Here is a 12,805-nt window from a genome sequence, read left to right on the forward strand (position 1 = left end):
CCCTGCTGCATCCTGATGGCCCCCGCTAATTTTGGTAATTAGTCCATAGCCAGGTGGGGTGGAGGCTCGTGGCGTTGGCCGGAGCCTGCTCGCTCCGTGCACTGATGCTCTGAAGGCTGCAGGAACTTGTCGAGGAGAGCATTTGATTTCCCCCAGGTATGCTTGGGATGCGAATTTGAGTGCCTCTAGAAATCTGGGGAGAAATAGCATTTTCCGTGGCTGTGATTATTGTTTAAAGGTGGTGACATTGTTCGCAGTTGTTAATAATTTAAACCTGAAGATAAAAGCTAATTTTGTTCAGTTGGAAATGCCTACAATTAAGTAGGATGTAGAATTTTAACTATGTTTAACCTATATATTTATATCTCTAGAGCCCTGCAGAAGTGTTAACTGTAATTATGTTTTTCAGGAGAAATAGAGTGTTTCCATTTGCCTCAGTTTTGTGCTTAAACTTGTACTTGGGTAACTTCTCGTTGATTATTAAAATCTCTAATTTCGGTGTACATCAAGAATTGCTTTTTAGTAGCCCAGTTCTAGCAGCAAACCTGTGGCTGTTGTTAACCAAGATAATTAATGTTCAGACTTGGTGCTCTCATGAGAGCACTTTGGGTGGTTATGGTGGAAATCTGAGTGGTTAGCTAGGTCCAGTTATTTATGCTAGCCCAAAGATAGGCTCGACTTAACTGATGGGTCCGCAGCCTATGAAGTATGCATTTTACAGGCAGGCAAGCATGATGCTTTGGGCTGCTGCGGTGCCCCTGAAGCAGGTTGGTTGGATGCTCGAGGTCAGGACTCGGGCATGGTGGGTGCCTTCCCCTACTGTGCACCCTGAAAAAGAACCTGCAGAGCTTTTTTGTTTCACAGAAGTGATCCTGCTTCGTTCCACCTCCAGCGATTTGTGCCTGCAAGGTGTGATGTCCTCTGGGAAGCGATGGCAGTAAGCATAGCTGTGTGCTGCGAGGATCCTTTCCAAAGGCACGTGAGCGTGGCTGAGCGGTGGAAACCCACCCAGCTTACTGTGTTTGCAGTTGCATTGTGAATAATTCTGTAAAAAAAAAAAAACCACGGTATTGGGATTTAGTCACCTGGTTGAGCCAGAGCAAATAATCTAGAGCGATTTTTCTGGATGTATTAGTAAAGCGTCGCACCGTTACAAAGCTGGTGAACGAGGAGCAGGTAGGATCTGGTGCCCTAATTTTGGCAGTTGTGTGTTTTTTGGTAGCTGGTATGACGTGTCTCATCCACGTACTGTTCAATCGTGCCTGTGCTGTGTTTTAGGAAGTAGCTGGGTTACTGCTTTTCTGTAGATGGGCAGGCTGAGCCATCGTTGATGGGTTGATACTGAGGAATTGTGCGGTGGTGGTAAGCCTGGGACGGTGCTGAGACTACATAGCTAAAGGTGTCTCATAAACACGTGGGTTTTCCAAGTTTCCACTTTGCTGTCCTTTCAAAAGCACTTGGGCTTTTTCAGGCACCTTTCTGCATATCTATTTTGTTTTTTCCTGCCTGGAAGACATGTGAAGTGTGGCAGCGGGGATGCAAGACCCCTGATGTGATGCTCTTAGATGTCAGCTGTCTGGTTTGTGGTGTGAACCTCCCAGGCATGATGTAGATCATCTGTTTAATGCCTAATTAAGGTTTCTGGGAGTGAAGGAACAGCGGGGCAATCTGAGCACACTTGCCCTAGCAGTATCTCATACAACGTGCATGTTTGGCTCGGGTGAAGTCACGCTCGAAGAGAAAACACCCGACAAGCTGCTCCCCTTCCCTCCGCACAGCGAACGCGTGCCTTTGTAGCGTGGCGGTGATGCTGCTAGAGGTGTGGAGTCCAATCCCGTGGGATTTGTTCGGCGAGGCTCCCGGTGCCTTCGACAGAAGCTATGCCTCTGGGGAGCCAAAAACCGCCATCAGATCAATAGATGCCATCTTCAGAGGCTTTGGAGAGCTTCCCCCGTGCTGCTGCCAAGTGAATAGGGTTCAGAGGGTGTGCTAGTTCATCTTGCTGGCTGAAGACTCTTTCAGTTTATGAAAAATGTGTAACTTTCTTCCTACCTTGTTTTTAATATAAACTACTACTCCTGAAATGCAGTTGGATGGTTGAGCGTTGCACTTTCTCCAGTTGCGGTAGGTTGGGAGCTGAAGAGAATTTTTAGAACAGGGCACGCACCGATGCAAAAAGCAAAGTAGCTTTGTAGTTGCGTGCAAAGCAAGGGAGGGCTCAGGCAAATCTGAAATACAAAGGAAATTGTGGTTGTTGAAAAGAAGAAATATGTAGTGCCATCACTGTGATTGCTGTACGTTTCACGTTTGTCGTCTTTAATGCTTTAATTGGTTTGTCTTGTTTAATGTTGCCATTTTGTAGCTGATAAGGAATATTTGGGGGCAGGGAGGGGGGAAGAGCTGTTGAAAATGGCTAAAAGTGGAGATAAAGGCCAAGGTGCATGCTGTCAGACCTCAGGCGTGCCAGAGGAAAAGTGCAAATACCATCTGAGCCAAGATGCAGTGGTGGGATCTCTAAAAAGCAAGTTGTGTCATAGTACAGCAACTTGTCTGGACAGAGCTCAAGAAGGTCTTGAGTGTAGATAGCGCTTCAAGCACGAGCCCCGCAAGGTCTCTCTGAATTACTTGGGACTCTGGTATTTTGGGGGTCTTTTGTTGCAGGGAAGATGCTTTGCTGTCTGTAAATGGGATGCATTAAGCAAAGGGGCAGGTTTCTGGCTGCGCTGAGACCAGGTGTTGCAGAATGGGTACTGATTTTGCCAGATCATGTGGCAGTTCAGCCAAAAATGAATCAGAAGTCAAATGCAGTGCTATGTGGCACTTCTGCAAGCATCTTAGGGTAATGCAAGCTGTTCAGTTCTAACACGCTTCATGTAGCACTTGTCTGCCCCAAACAGAGCCAACAGTACCCCTTTTTTGTGTATGAAACTTCCCAGAGCCAGGTCTCTCTGTAGCCTGTGACAGAGATGCTCTGCTGTTGTGCTAATTAACAGAAATGCCGCCGCTGGTGGCAACACCTAAACCCCAACACCAGTTTTGGGTACTAAAACCTGTTTAGAAAACTGAGATAAGGTCTCAGGGAATGCAGGCTGGGCTATCTTTTTATTTATTTCTTCTGAGAATAACACTAGATGCTTCAGACTGGCGCTGGAGGTGGGACAGAGAGGAGAGAAGGTCGTGCCCCTCCGGACCCTCCCGTGTTTGATATGGTTTTTCTGTTTCCCTGCTATCCGGGTATCATCCTGTGAAAGGTTAATCCCATTCCCCCCCCATTCAAGGCTGCACTGGCTGCTTGGAGGGCCCATTCTGTAGCAATTAGAACAAATGAGCCCCCATTAGCTTGGTATCTGTGCTGAAATAGCATTTTTAATTTCATAAAAGAAGGTGGAGTTGAGAGGAATTTGTCTCCCCTAGCTGTAATGTTTTTGGTGCTCATTTGGTTGCAAGGGCAGGAGAAGGCAGGCTGTTCCTTAGGAAGTAGGGCAGGGTGCTGGCTTAAAATAGCAACGAACGCTGGGCTGCTTCTGATGAAGGGAGCTATTTAGGTAAATCCTGGGGTCTTGGTGGGGGCAGAGCCGCCTGCTAATCTAAAGATACTCCTTGGAGACCTATATTTGTCCGGGATCCTTCCCAGCTTGGCTGGTTTTCCAGGTGTTCCCTGTTCGACCCCTTGCGCTCCTCTGCAGGTTGCGTTGGGATGGCGGGTGTGTTTACTAGACGCACAGTGCGTTAATGTCTTGGATGGTAATGGAATTAGACATCATTAAGCAGCGGGAGCAAGGAAACAGGCTATGTAAAGGCATCAGCATTATCCTCTAACGCAAGGCTTGGCTTTTGGAGGCCGGTCTGCCAGGCTTGTGGTGCTGAAGAGGCATAGGCCGATGGCACTTGAGGTCAGGTGCACTGTGAAAACCCATCAGCGCAGGGAGCTTGGTGTAGGGGGTCAGAGGGAGGGATGGAGCAGCTCTGCACCCAGAGCATCTCTGGTTAGGATGGCGTGGACCAGAGTGGGATGGAGGATGAAGTGTGGGTGCTCCTGTGGGCAGAGTGTCCTCAAAAGTGGCAGGAAAAAGAAATCTCAGTGCAGCTTTTAAAGATTTTGCCAGCAGGGAGAGGAACATTAGGCTATCTGGGCTGCACTCTTGACTTCAGACCTCCAGCCTCTGAAGCAAAACCTCACTGCTGTCTCTAGCTGCAGCATCTCCAGATATGAAGCCTTAATAGGATCTTGCTGTGTTTCCATTAGGAGCAGAGGTGGATGTGAACATGTTGAGCAATGCGACCTCTTCCAGCTGGGAGCCTGGCTACGCCGCCGGGAGAGGGCTTGTGGGGTTTATCTCTCCAGAAGTCTACATCAATCTCCTGGCTCCTGAGTGCTTCCCCCCCTTTAGCGGATACCTTTGCGATGGTGGTGGCTGTAAGATGGGGGTTTAAAGCACTTTCCCTGCTCCAAGCCAGATCTGGTGAGAGCGTGCAGGGATCTCCCCTGTGTAAGACAAGTGATTTGGGGTGAATTTCAGGAAAAGAGGGACAAGTGGTGTCAATAAAAGTCTTCAGTTCCCTAGCCTGCTCTAGAAAATATTCCTTTTTATCGGTTGCTGAGGTGTAGTGGACATGATAAAATGGTGTCTCAACCAGCAGTGAGAATATTATCCCAAAGGTGATGTCTCAGATACATATTGCAAAGGTTTCCTGGAGGAAGACCCCAAACAGCAGCGCAGAGGACGGGTTTTGCTGCTTCAGTGATAACTGGGGGCTTCTGTCACCGAGCTCCGTCCCTGGCACGTGAAGGGCTGTGAAGCTACTCGGAAAGCATTGCTAGAACTTGTTTAGCCCATTTATTGGGCTACTTTTTGGTTTGCAAGAAAGCTGCTCTGGCTGATCTCCAGTGTGGCCGCTGGGAAGATTTTAATTAGTTTGCAGCTCCCTTCAGACTGTCTGCACCTCTGTGTGGTTATAAGGTGATATCTGGGTATAAATGTCAAGTATTGGAGTAAACGCATTGCAGGAAATGTTTTGGCCAGTGCTATTTTGATCCACTGTGAATGCAGCTCAGGTTGAAGCATTAAGGTGGGAGATGGTAAGAGAAACTGAGACCCCTATTGTGTGTGAAGTGGTCTTTTTTAGCTGCAGTGCTCAAATTCTCATTTATCGATGACGTGACCACCTTATGCTGGACGTGATGAAACAGTCTCTTCTCCAAGGGCCTGCAGGCTGGGGTCTGCGTGCGTCCACCACGGTGCCTCGGCTCCAGCCGGATTTTTCTGGGTGTTATTTTGTTGAGGTTTCCCATGTGGGGCAGCCAATTCCTGCCTACAACATCCTCCCGAGCAAGGCCTTGAAAGTACGCAATGTGCAAAACTGTGTCTGCTTAAAGTAGCTTTCAAACTGGAGCCAGCACCCCCTCCGCTGCCGGTGGTGGGGTCAGATTTACATTTACCAGCAGGTGGGGGATTTGCCTTTGACACAAGGACCCCGCTGTTCTTGTATTAATGATCTATTAGTGGGCGCGCTGGCAGCTTGCTAACCTTGCAAAACAGGTGGTGAATTTCCCTGCCTGCTGACATCTAGGAATCCCCTCCCGTCTCCTTTGGTGAGCTCACTTTTTTCAGTAGCTGCAGCTGTTTGCTCTAGATCTCAGCCTTTTCCATTTTTCTTTTTCACTCAAGCTTAGCACTGACCCCCTCGAGTCGTCTGAGAGAGCATCCCACCGATGGACCTGTTGAGAGGAAGACGCCAGGTTTGCTGTGGGTCGGTGTGCTGTTGAGTGATTATTTCATAGGAATACATATATTTTTAGCGGCTCGAAAGTCTACAGAGCTTCAGGGTCTCAAAAGAGATCTTTTTCCAGGCTGGTATTGAGGGCTTATGTGCTCTCCTTGACGGTAGCTGGTGAGTTGGCACTCGGCGATGTAAGGAGCTCGTGTCCCCGGCAGAGGACTTGGCTCTGGACAGATTGTCTCAGTGACAATCCCAGGCAAATCCGCATCAGTGCTGGTCATTAAAAGAGGGACCTACGCATAGCATTGCAGGCGCTGGAAACTTGACGGACCTTGCAAGTGAGTACAATTTTAATGTCTGCACTGCTCCTGAGGAGGCTGAGGAAACGCGGTGCCCAATGAGTGCGTTTTTGAGGCAGTCTCTGAGCCGCAGAGTGCTCTGGCAAGAGCAAGACTAACACTGCAGCGTGGATCTGGGTCTCGGCTGCGGCCGAGGGCCGGCTTTGTTTTTGGTGGCGGGGCAGGAGCTCCAGTGTGAAGAGCTGACTGACTGATGCGGGGAAAGCTTTGGGGGCAGCTCTCCTGGGTGGCTGATCTAGGGTGACAGTCTTAAGTCACCTCTGTTCTAATTAAATACTCCCGGTTTTAATCTCACCCGGCTCCTTGAGGAGCATGGAGAGGGCGCGGAGTGCCAGCTCCACCTCGTGGGTCAGCAGCCCGGCAAGGGGCCATCGTAGCTGCCTCTGGGCTTGCCTGCCGTGGCAAACCTTGGCACACAGCTCTGTCGGTGAACCCTCCTTGAGTAGCCACGGTTTACTTTGGCAAAGGCACCTCTCTCTTTTTTTATTTTCCTAGTCTGATAACGCTATTTATCGTCAATGCTAGATGTTTTGCCAGCAGAACAGTTTAAGGATAATTACCTTCTATCCTGATTAAAGTTTTTAGGAGTCCATGAGCATGGTTTAGGTAGCTGTAAGGTTTTAGAGGCTATTTGGCTTCTGAAATGCACAGATGGACTTTGATTTAGGTAGCTTTTTTGATTTTCTAGCCTCTTGGCATTGCACTTAGGATTTCTGCGGGTCCGTGGGAGCTTTGAGCGTGCCCTGGGTTATGCTCGTTTGGCACACATTGTGTTTGTTTTTGCGTTTTGATGCACAGGGCTGTCGCTTGCTTTTTTTGGCATTAAATGCACCTGGCTTCTGCATAGACTGTGTGTGCCAGATTCTAGTAACCGAGAGTCAATGTGGCCTCAAAATTTGGGTGTTACTCCTTGAATGACTGAAAGGTAGTTGATAAGGTAAGGACAGATTTGCTGATGGAACAGTTTGGCTGATCGGTCTTTCTCAGTTTTGCTCGACTCTGGTATCGTGATGACTGTCTCTCTCCCCCTTCAAAGAAATCATTCAGCTTGGTAGAATTCAATGTACAATACAGATATTTTTAGGGTTATTGTGAGGAGATATTCTGGTTGTCCTACAAAAAGGAATCTGGCTCAAGGTAAGGAGCAGAGCGAGCTCTCTGAACCAGTTGCACACTGAGAGGCTGGCTTGAGCTCCAGCAGCACAGCTCTGACTAGTTTTGGATAAAACTGGGGCATTATGAACTGCATTTAATGCTCCTCTATATTTGAAGGCTCTGCCGTTCAGTAGGAATTTACATTTGCAAAATGGATGAGAAAGATACCCGAAGTCTTAAGTGCCAGATACTCTCTGTTAAAGGAGACGAGGCTGGAGGAGCAATACATTTTGTCCACTTTGTGATCGCTTTGTTTCCACGCAGCTTCTGTAGCTGGAGAGAGCAGTAGTTCTGATACATCAGGGCCAGGGCACCAGTGCCAGCATTGCTTCACACTGAAAAGTGACACAGATTTGTCAGGGCTTGGTCCAGGCTTTGAAAATTTGGCATTGAGCGTACATCTGTTTTTGCAGACTCCTGTCTAAAGTTGCCCTGAGGCACCCAAGGGAGAGAAGATTTCATGCAAACCAGTGTAGGGATTCCTAAAGCAAAGATAGGTTGGCATTTTATCACCAGAAATTTGTATGGTTCATAACTTCAAGAAAATCAAGATTATTCCTTGGAGAATTGGGTGGTTGCTACTAAATATTAGGACTAACAGCAGGTTTGAATTTGCCTCCAGCTGCTGAGGTTCAACCTGCTGTTGTTTATTTGGTCTGGACCTCCTAATAGAGGAGGACTGAGGCAGGTTGGCTAGAGTGTTGCTGTAGGTAACGATGGCATCCATCACCTTCCTTCAAGTATTTGTTCTCTGTTAATGACTGTGAAAGCTCCCCATGACACTGAAACATAAGCTTTCTGCAAGCACAAAATGGTATTGCTGTTGCCTTTCGTTGCCGAACTTCTCTGCGTTATTGCCTTTCAACTGGCTCCATTTGAGCCCTGGACTCGACTTTGAATAGACGAATGTAGGTTGGGTATGAATGCGAATAGGAATGTCTGATAAAAATAACATTGGGCTATGTGGAAATTGGGGGGGGAAGAAAACCAACCCTGACCTGCTGCTCGTGCTATGCACAGCTCAACGCAGGAGGCAGCTTTTGAAGGGGGTACGGATGGCTCCCGTGCAGACTTTTCCCTGTGAACATATCTACCTTTGACAGCCGGGTCCGGCTTTCTCAGTGGCCAGATCTCCGTTGTAGCAGATGGACATCTGTCATCCCCAGCCGTCAAACCCTTAGCTGAATGTCAGTCAAATATTTCAGATGCCTTCCAGCACAGGTGGAGAGGGTGCAGTAGTTGGAAGCCGTTAGTACCTTACGTCGGGTGTCTGAGCATAAGAAAAGACAGCTTTTACTTGCGCTTAGTTTTGTCTGAGCTGTGCTGGTGCTTCAGAATGCCCAAAATGTACTTTTTTTTTCTCCACAAAGTGCATCTGTAACCATCTGTTCGACTATCTATCTGTAATATCATTCATTTGATGAGGAGCAAGCAGGGAAGGGGGCTATTGCGGATTCTCTCCCAGATGGGTGTCAGGAATTGCAGAGATATCTCTCAAGTTTACTATTGAGCATGTTCAGTCCTGGCTGGTTTTTTGGACTCGAAGCCCCACGCGCCCCGGCGTGAGAGGACACCTCCTTTTCATTAGAAACCCAACCACTCAAGGAACAGAGTTTTGCTGTAGCTGCCACTTCAGGCAAATGGCACTTGCTCCTTTTTCAGTAATGAAACTTGCTTTGCTGCTTTGTAGAGTCATCCAAGGATTCTCAAATATATAAACAATAATTTGAGGATCACTTTGTTTTCTCTTCCATGGTACTGGCTCTTTCTGGAGGTGTGGATTGGTCAGCCCTGCTCCGTCTGCTGCTATAGCCTCCAGTCCTGGGAGGAGAGGATCTGTGTTTCGCTTCAACTGCTCTCTTATGAAGATGCACGATAGATTACGTGGTCCGACCCAGCCTGTGCTGGAAGAGCCGTGATGAAGCTTAATAGGGCCATAGCTTAAGTACGGATGTAGAAATACAGCACAGGCTTTTTTGCTGGAGGAATATAGTCTTTTTGGACTTGATGATCCTAGAGGTCTTTTCCAACCTTAATGATTCTATTTTATGACTCTGTTTTTTCACCAAGGGGCAAATGAATGGGCTGTGAGAGCTCTGGTTTTGTAGAGCTGGTGGTAGAGAAGCAGATTTTTGTCAAATTCTCCCATCCATAACTACCCATGTCTTCTCAGAGTGCTGCAAATACCCACTTGCTCCTGGACTGGCAAGTAAAATCTGCATTAATCTTGTAGTGAATGGAGTCTTGCACCATAGTCTTGCAAGGATACTGCGGTCCTCTTACTTTTACTGAATTCCCTCAAGCATAGCTGACCTTTTTTTAATCCGTTTTACACCTCAAAAGTTCGCTTACGATTGTGTCCTTTTGTGGTTTGGCGTGCAGTGTATGTCCTGTTAGTAGAGTGGGAATTGTAGCCTTTTCTCAGGAGCCACCTACAGAGCGTGTCATGATGCCCTTGTGAAATTGTAAGTCCCGGACCTAAAGATTTCACTACTTAAACTAGACTGAGTGCAACACATGGGTTTGTAGAGAAAGGGAAGATGCCACAAAGATGACCGCGCTCGCTGCTCACAACCTTGTGACTATTTTAACCATCATTTTTCTTAACTATTGTCTGCAGGCAGTGTGTGGAAGGAGCTGGCTCTGAGGATGAGTTTAGCACGCTGTATCTCTGCGCTGCTTGGGCAGTCTGACTAGCCACAGCATTATTTTTGTGAGATAAGGAGTTATTTCCCCATTTTATACATAAGAGCAGGAAGTGGGCAAGACTCTCCCACCCTTCTCGGTGCTCTGGGGGTGCAAGATTTCAGGTCAGCTTTTGCTCTGACGGCCATGCCAGCGCTGCTCCCGCTGTCTGCGAGCCCAGGGTGGCTGCAGGAGGAGCCCCCTACCTCCGCACCCTCCTGCGGTGCTGGTCGCTCTGACAGAATTGAGCATTAATAAGGGTAAAATTTGGATCTTTAAAAAAAAAAATGTGGATCTTAGCGCATCAGATAACCGCTTGCACCGAGTTGACTAAAGCCCTTACACAAGTTATGCCAGGACTACTTGTTTCGACAACACTATTTAACTACTCGTCCTCTTCCCCTGCTGCAGGGGGGGAACGGGCATCGCTGGGTTCTGGTTTTGCCTGGGCTCGGGCTCCAGTGCCTGCTTCTCATGACCCTCTGGTGCGCGGAGGATTTTTTTCATGCAGCCGCTACGAAGCTTTTGAAGTGCTCGACAGCTCTGGGTGCACCACGGCACACGTGCCTGCTCCAGCGCTGCACAACCAGCTCGGGGAATTGAGAAGTCTCTTTTTGGGGTGGATTAGCAGGAAGCGAGTAGAAAACTGGCGACGTGGAGTAATCCCTTGCCTAGCGTGAGGTCTTCGCTCTGTGTGTGCATCCCCAGGATGGTGCCGGTCTCTCTGGCATCTCTGGAGCAGGCTTTTTTTTTTTTTCCCCCGCACTACATGCTGGCTGCAGCTTGGCTGGCAGACAGGCACAGCAGAGGAGAAGCCGTTTCCTTATCGTGCCCAGCTCCTTGTGGGAGGGGAGCCGTGCAAAGCCAGCGAGGGAACTTACATAAAAGTTCTTGGCTGCTCGTATCGGTGTAGCCTCATATTTTATCTTGCATAACTCTGCTCGCTAGGGCTACCAAGAAAAGGCAAAGCAGACCATGCCAGGAGCTTTTCGTGGATCTCTGCTGAATTGTGTGATGGGCAGTACTGCGCCTGTGGTCGCATGCCATCTCCATTAAGCTTTCTGTCCTGACCTGGGGCTTTTTTACTTTGTAAGGGTGGCTCTGGAGTCGGCGGCAGTGTCTGAAGGCCTGGAACGATGGGGAATAGGGAGCTGAACGGTTCCTGTTCCTCTCTTCTCTTCCTTATAAATCGTTTGACCTTCAAGTGCTCTCTCGCTTCCTTTGGAGTTCGATGGCAGATGCTAGGACAACTGCCCAGTGTGTAGAAGTACTTACAAATCGTTTTCCAGTCGTTTAATGAGTCCCAAAGCCTCCCTTGCCCCTCACTCTGAGTCCCGTGCCCACGTTTCCACCCTTTTGGCCTCCCTTGTTCCAGCTGAACTTATTTGTATCAGACCTGCAGCCTCCCTTTGCCTCCTGCACTGCAACTGCTGCCGTCCTTACGCAGATCCAGAGAGTGCAGGGGGTGAAAAATACATGAAATTCTGCAAAATGTCGAGTTTTTCATCAGTAACCAGAGGGGTCACTTTTTTCCCCCGCTTTTGGCTGTAGAGATGAGCAATATATGCAGTAAAAAAAAAAAATGTTGTCCAGCCTGTGTTGGCGTAAGCAGGGGTCTTGCTTAAACCTCCTTAATTGGCGGCTCCGTGGGGAAAGCGCAGTGTGTGCCCTGGACCGTTCAAGGCATGCGGGGCACTTAGCAAGTACCCAGCAGAGCAAAACTTCCAAAGCAACCGATGAAAGAGGGCCACCTTATTGTGGGCACCGGCTCCCCTTTCATTATATCCACTCTTGTTCTCCTCTGTCCTACATTTTACATTATTTGAAAATTGATGTTCGACTGCAAAGAATCTCTTGTGCTGCCTCTCTGCTTTTTCTCTCTGCCCCCTGGGTTTCCAAGCTAAATAGCTGCTCTATTTGCATTTAAAAGAGATCGGCTGCGTTACTGTTAGTCACTGTATTATTTGACCAGCGCTATGGTTTTGCCTGTTAAATTCAACATAGTTTGGCATATGGGGTGTCTTTACTGGGTGATGGGTAAGGACATCAACTTCGTTTGCATATCAGATATTTTTCTTCTCTAGCTGGATTACAGTTAAGTGCAAATCTGTCTTTCACCACATGACACAATCGCATCAGAAGCGGGAGATGTGGAAGCGATGGTACATTATCTAGTGAGTGGGTTTTGTTACACGCAGCGTGTGTTGGAGGTACTGCTTACTCAGAAGCAGGCTGGCACCGGAATCATGAAAATGGCTGGAAAAGGCCCATTTGCCTTCCAGATTTTGGGGTAGTCTGGGGGATGCCCAGCGAAGATCAGGATCCATCCGGCTGCTCGCAGTCTTATGGACAGCGGTGTCTCCAGGACTTGTGCAGAGGTGTGCCCTGTCCCCGAGGCCGGGAGGGTGAGCGGCAGCTCCTTGCGGTACCCGCACCGGGGTGAGAGGCTTTTCTTGGGGCTCTGCGTGCCGCACAAGTGTGCAACGCCCCAGGGAGCACCCCAAAGCAAAATGCATCCCAGCATCCCATCCGTACGGTAGGATCGCTCCCTCGGCAGGGCTTGCTCGTAATCATTTTGGTCCTGCTGTGTCCTGGGGGTGTTGAAAGGGCTGAACCCAGAGGACTGAGGAGATGCTGGTCATTCGAGATGTTTTGAGGAGGAAATGGGCTCTGGGACCTGAGATGATCTCTGCGCCACATCGCTGCGATAAGATGCAAATCGCTCCGTGGGGTGTGGGAGCTGCCGGCAGCTGGGCCGTGCATTTGGGGCTGTTTGACAGGGTTCTACTTCCAGTTTTTCCTCTTTTTCCCAAACATCCAGGCCTCCTCCTTGGAATTTATTTTAAATCAAGACACTTTAATTATTACGCAGGGGTCACGTGTTC

General features: G+C 48.6%; 1 protein-coding gene across 4 annotated transcripts in view; it reads left to right on the forward strand.

Moving 5' to 3' along the window:
• The window catches only part of PPP3CC (protein phosphatase 3 catalytic subunit gamma), a 34,706-nt gene that overhangs the window by 2,044 nt on the left and 19,857 nt on the right, over positions 1-12,805 (forward strand). The window lies entirely within an intron of this gene.

This window comes from Phalacrocorax aristotelis, chromosome 24 (assembly GCF_949628215.1).
Source record: "Phalacrocorax aristotelis chromosome 24, bGulAri2.1, whole genome shotgun sequence".
Lineage (NCBI taxonomy): Eukaryota > Metazoa > Chordata > Aves > Suliformes > Phalacrocoracidae > Phalacrocorax > Phalacrocorax aristotelis.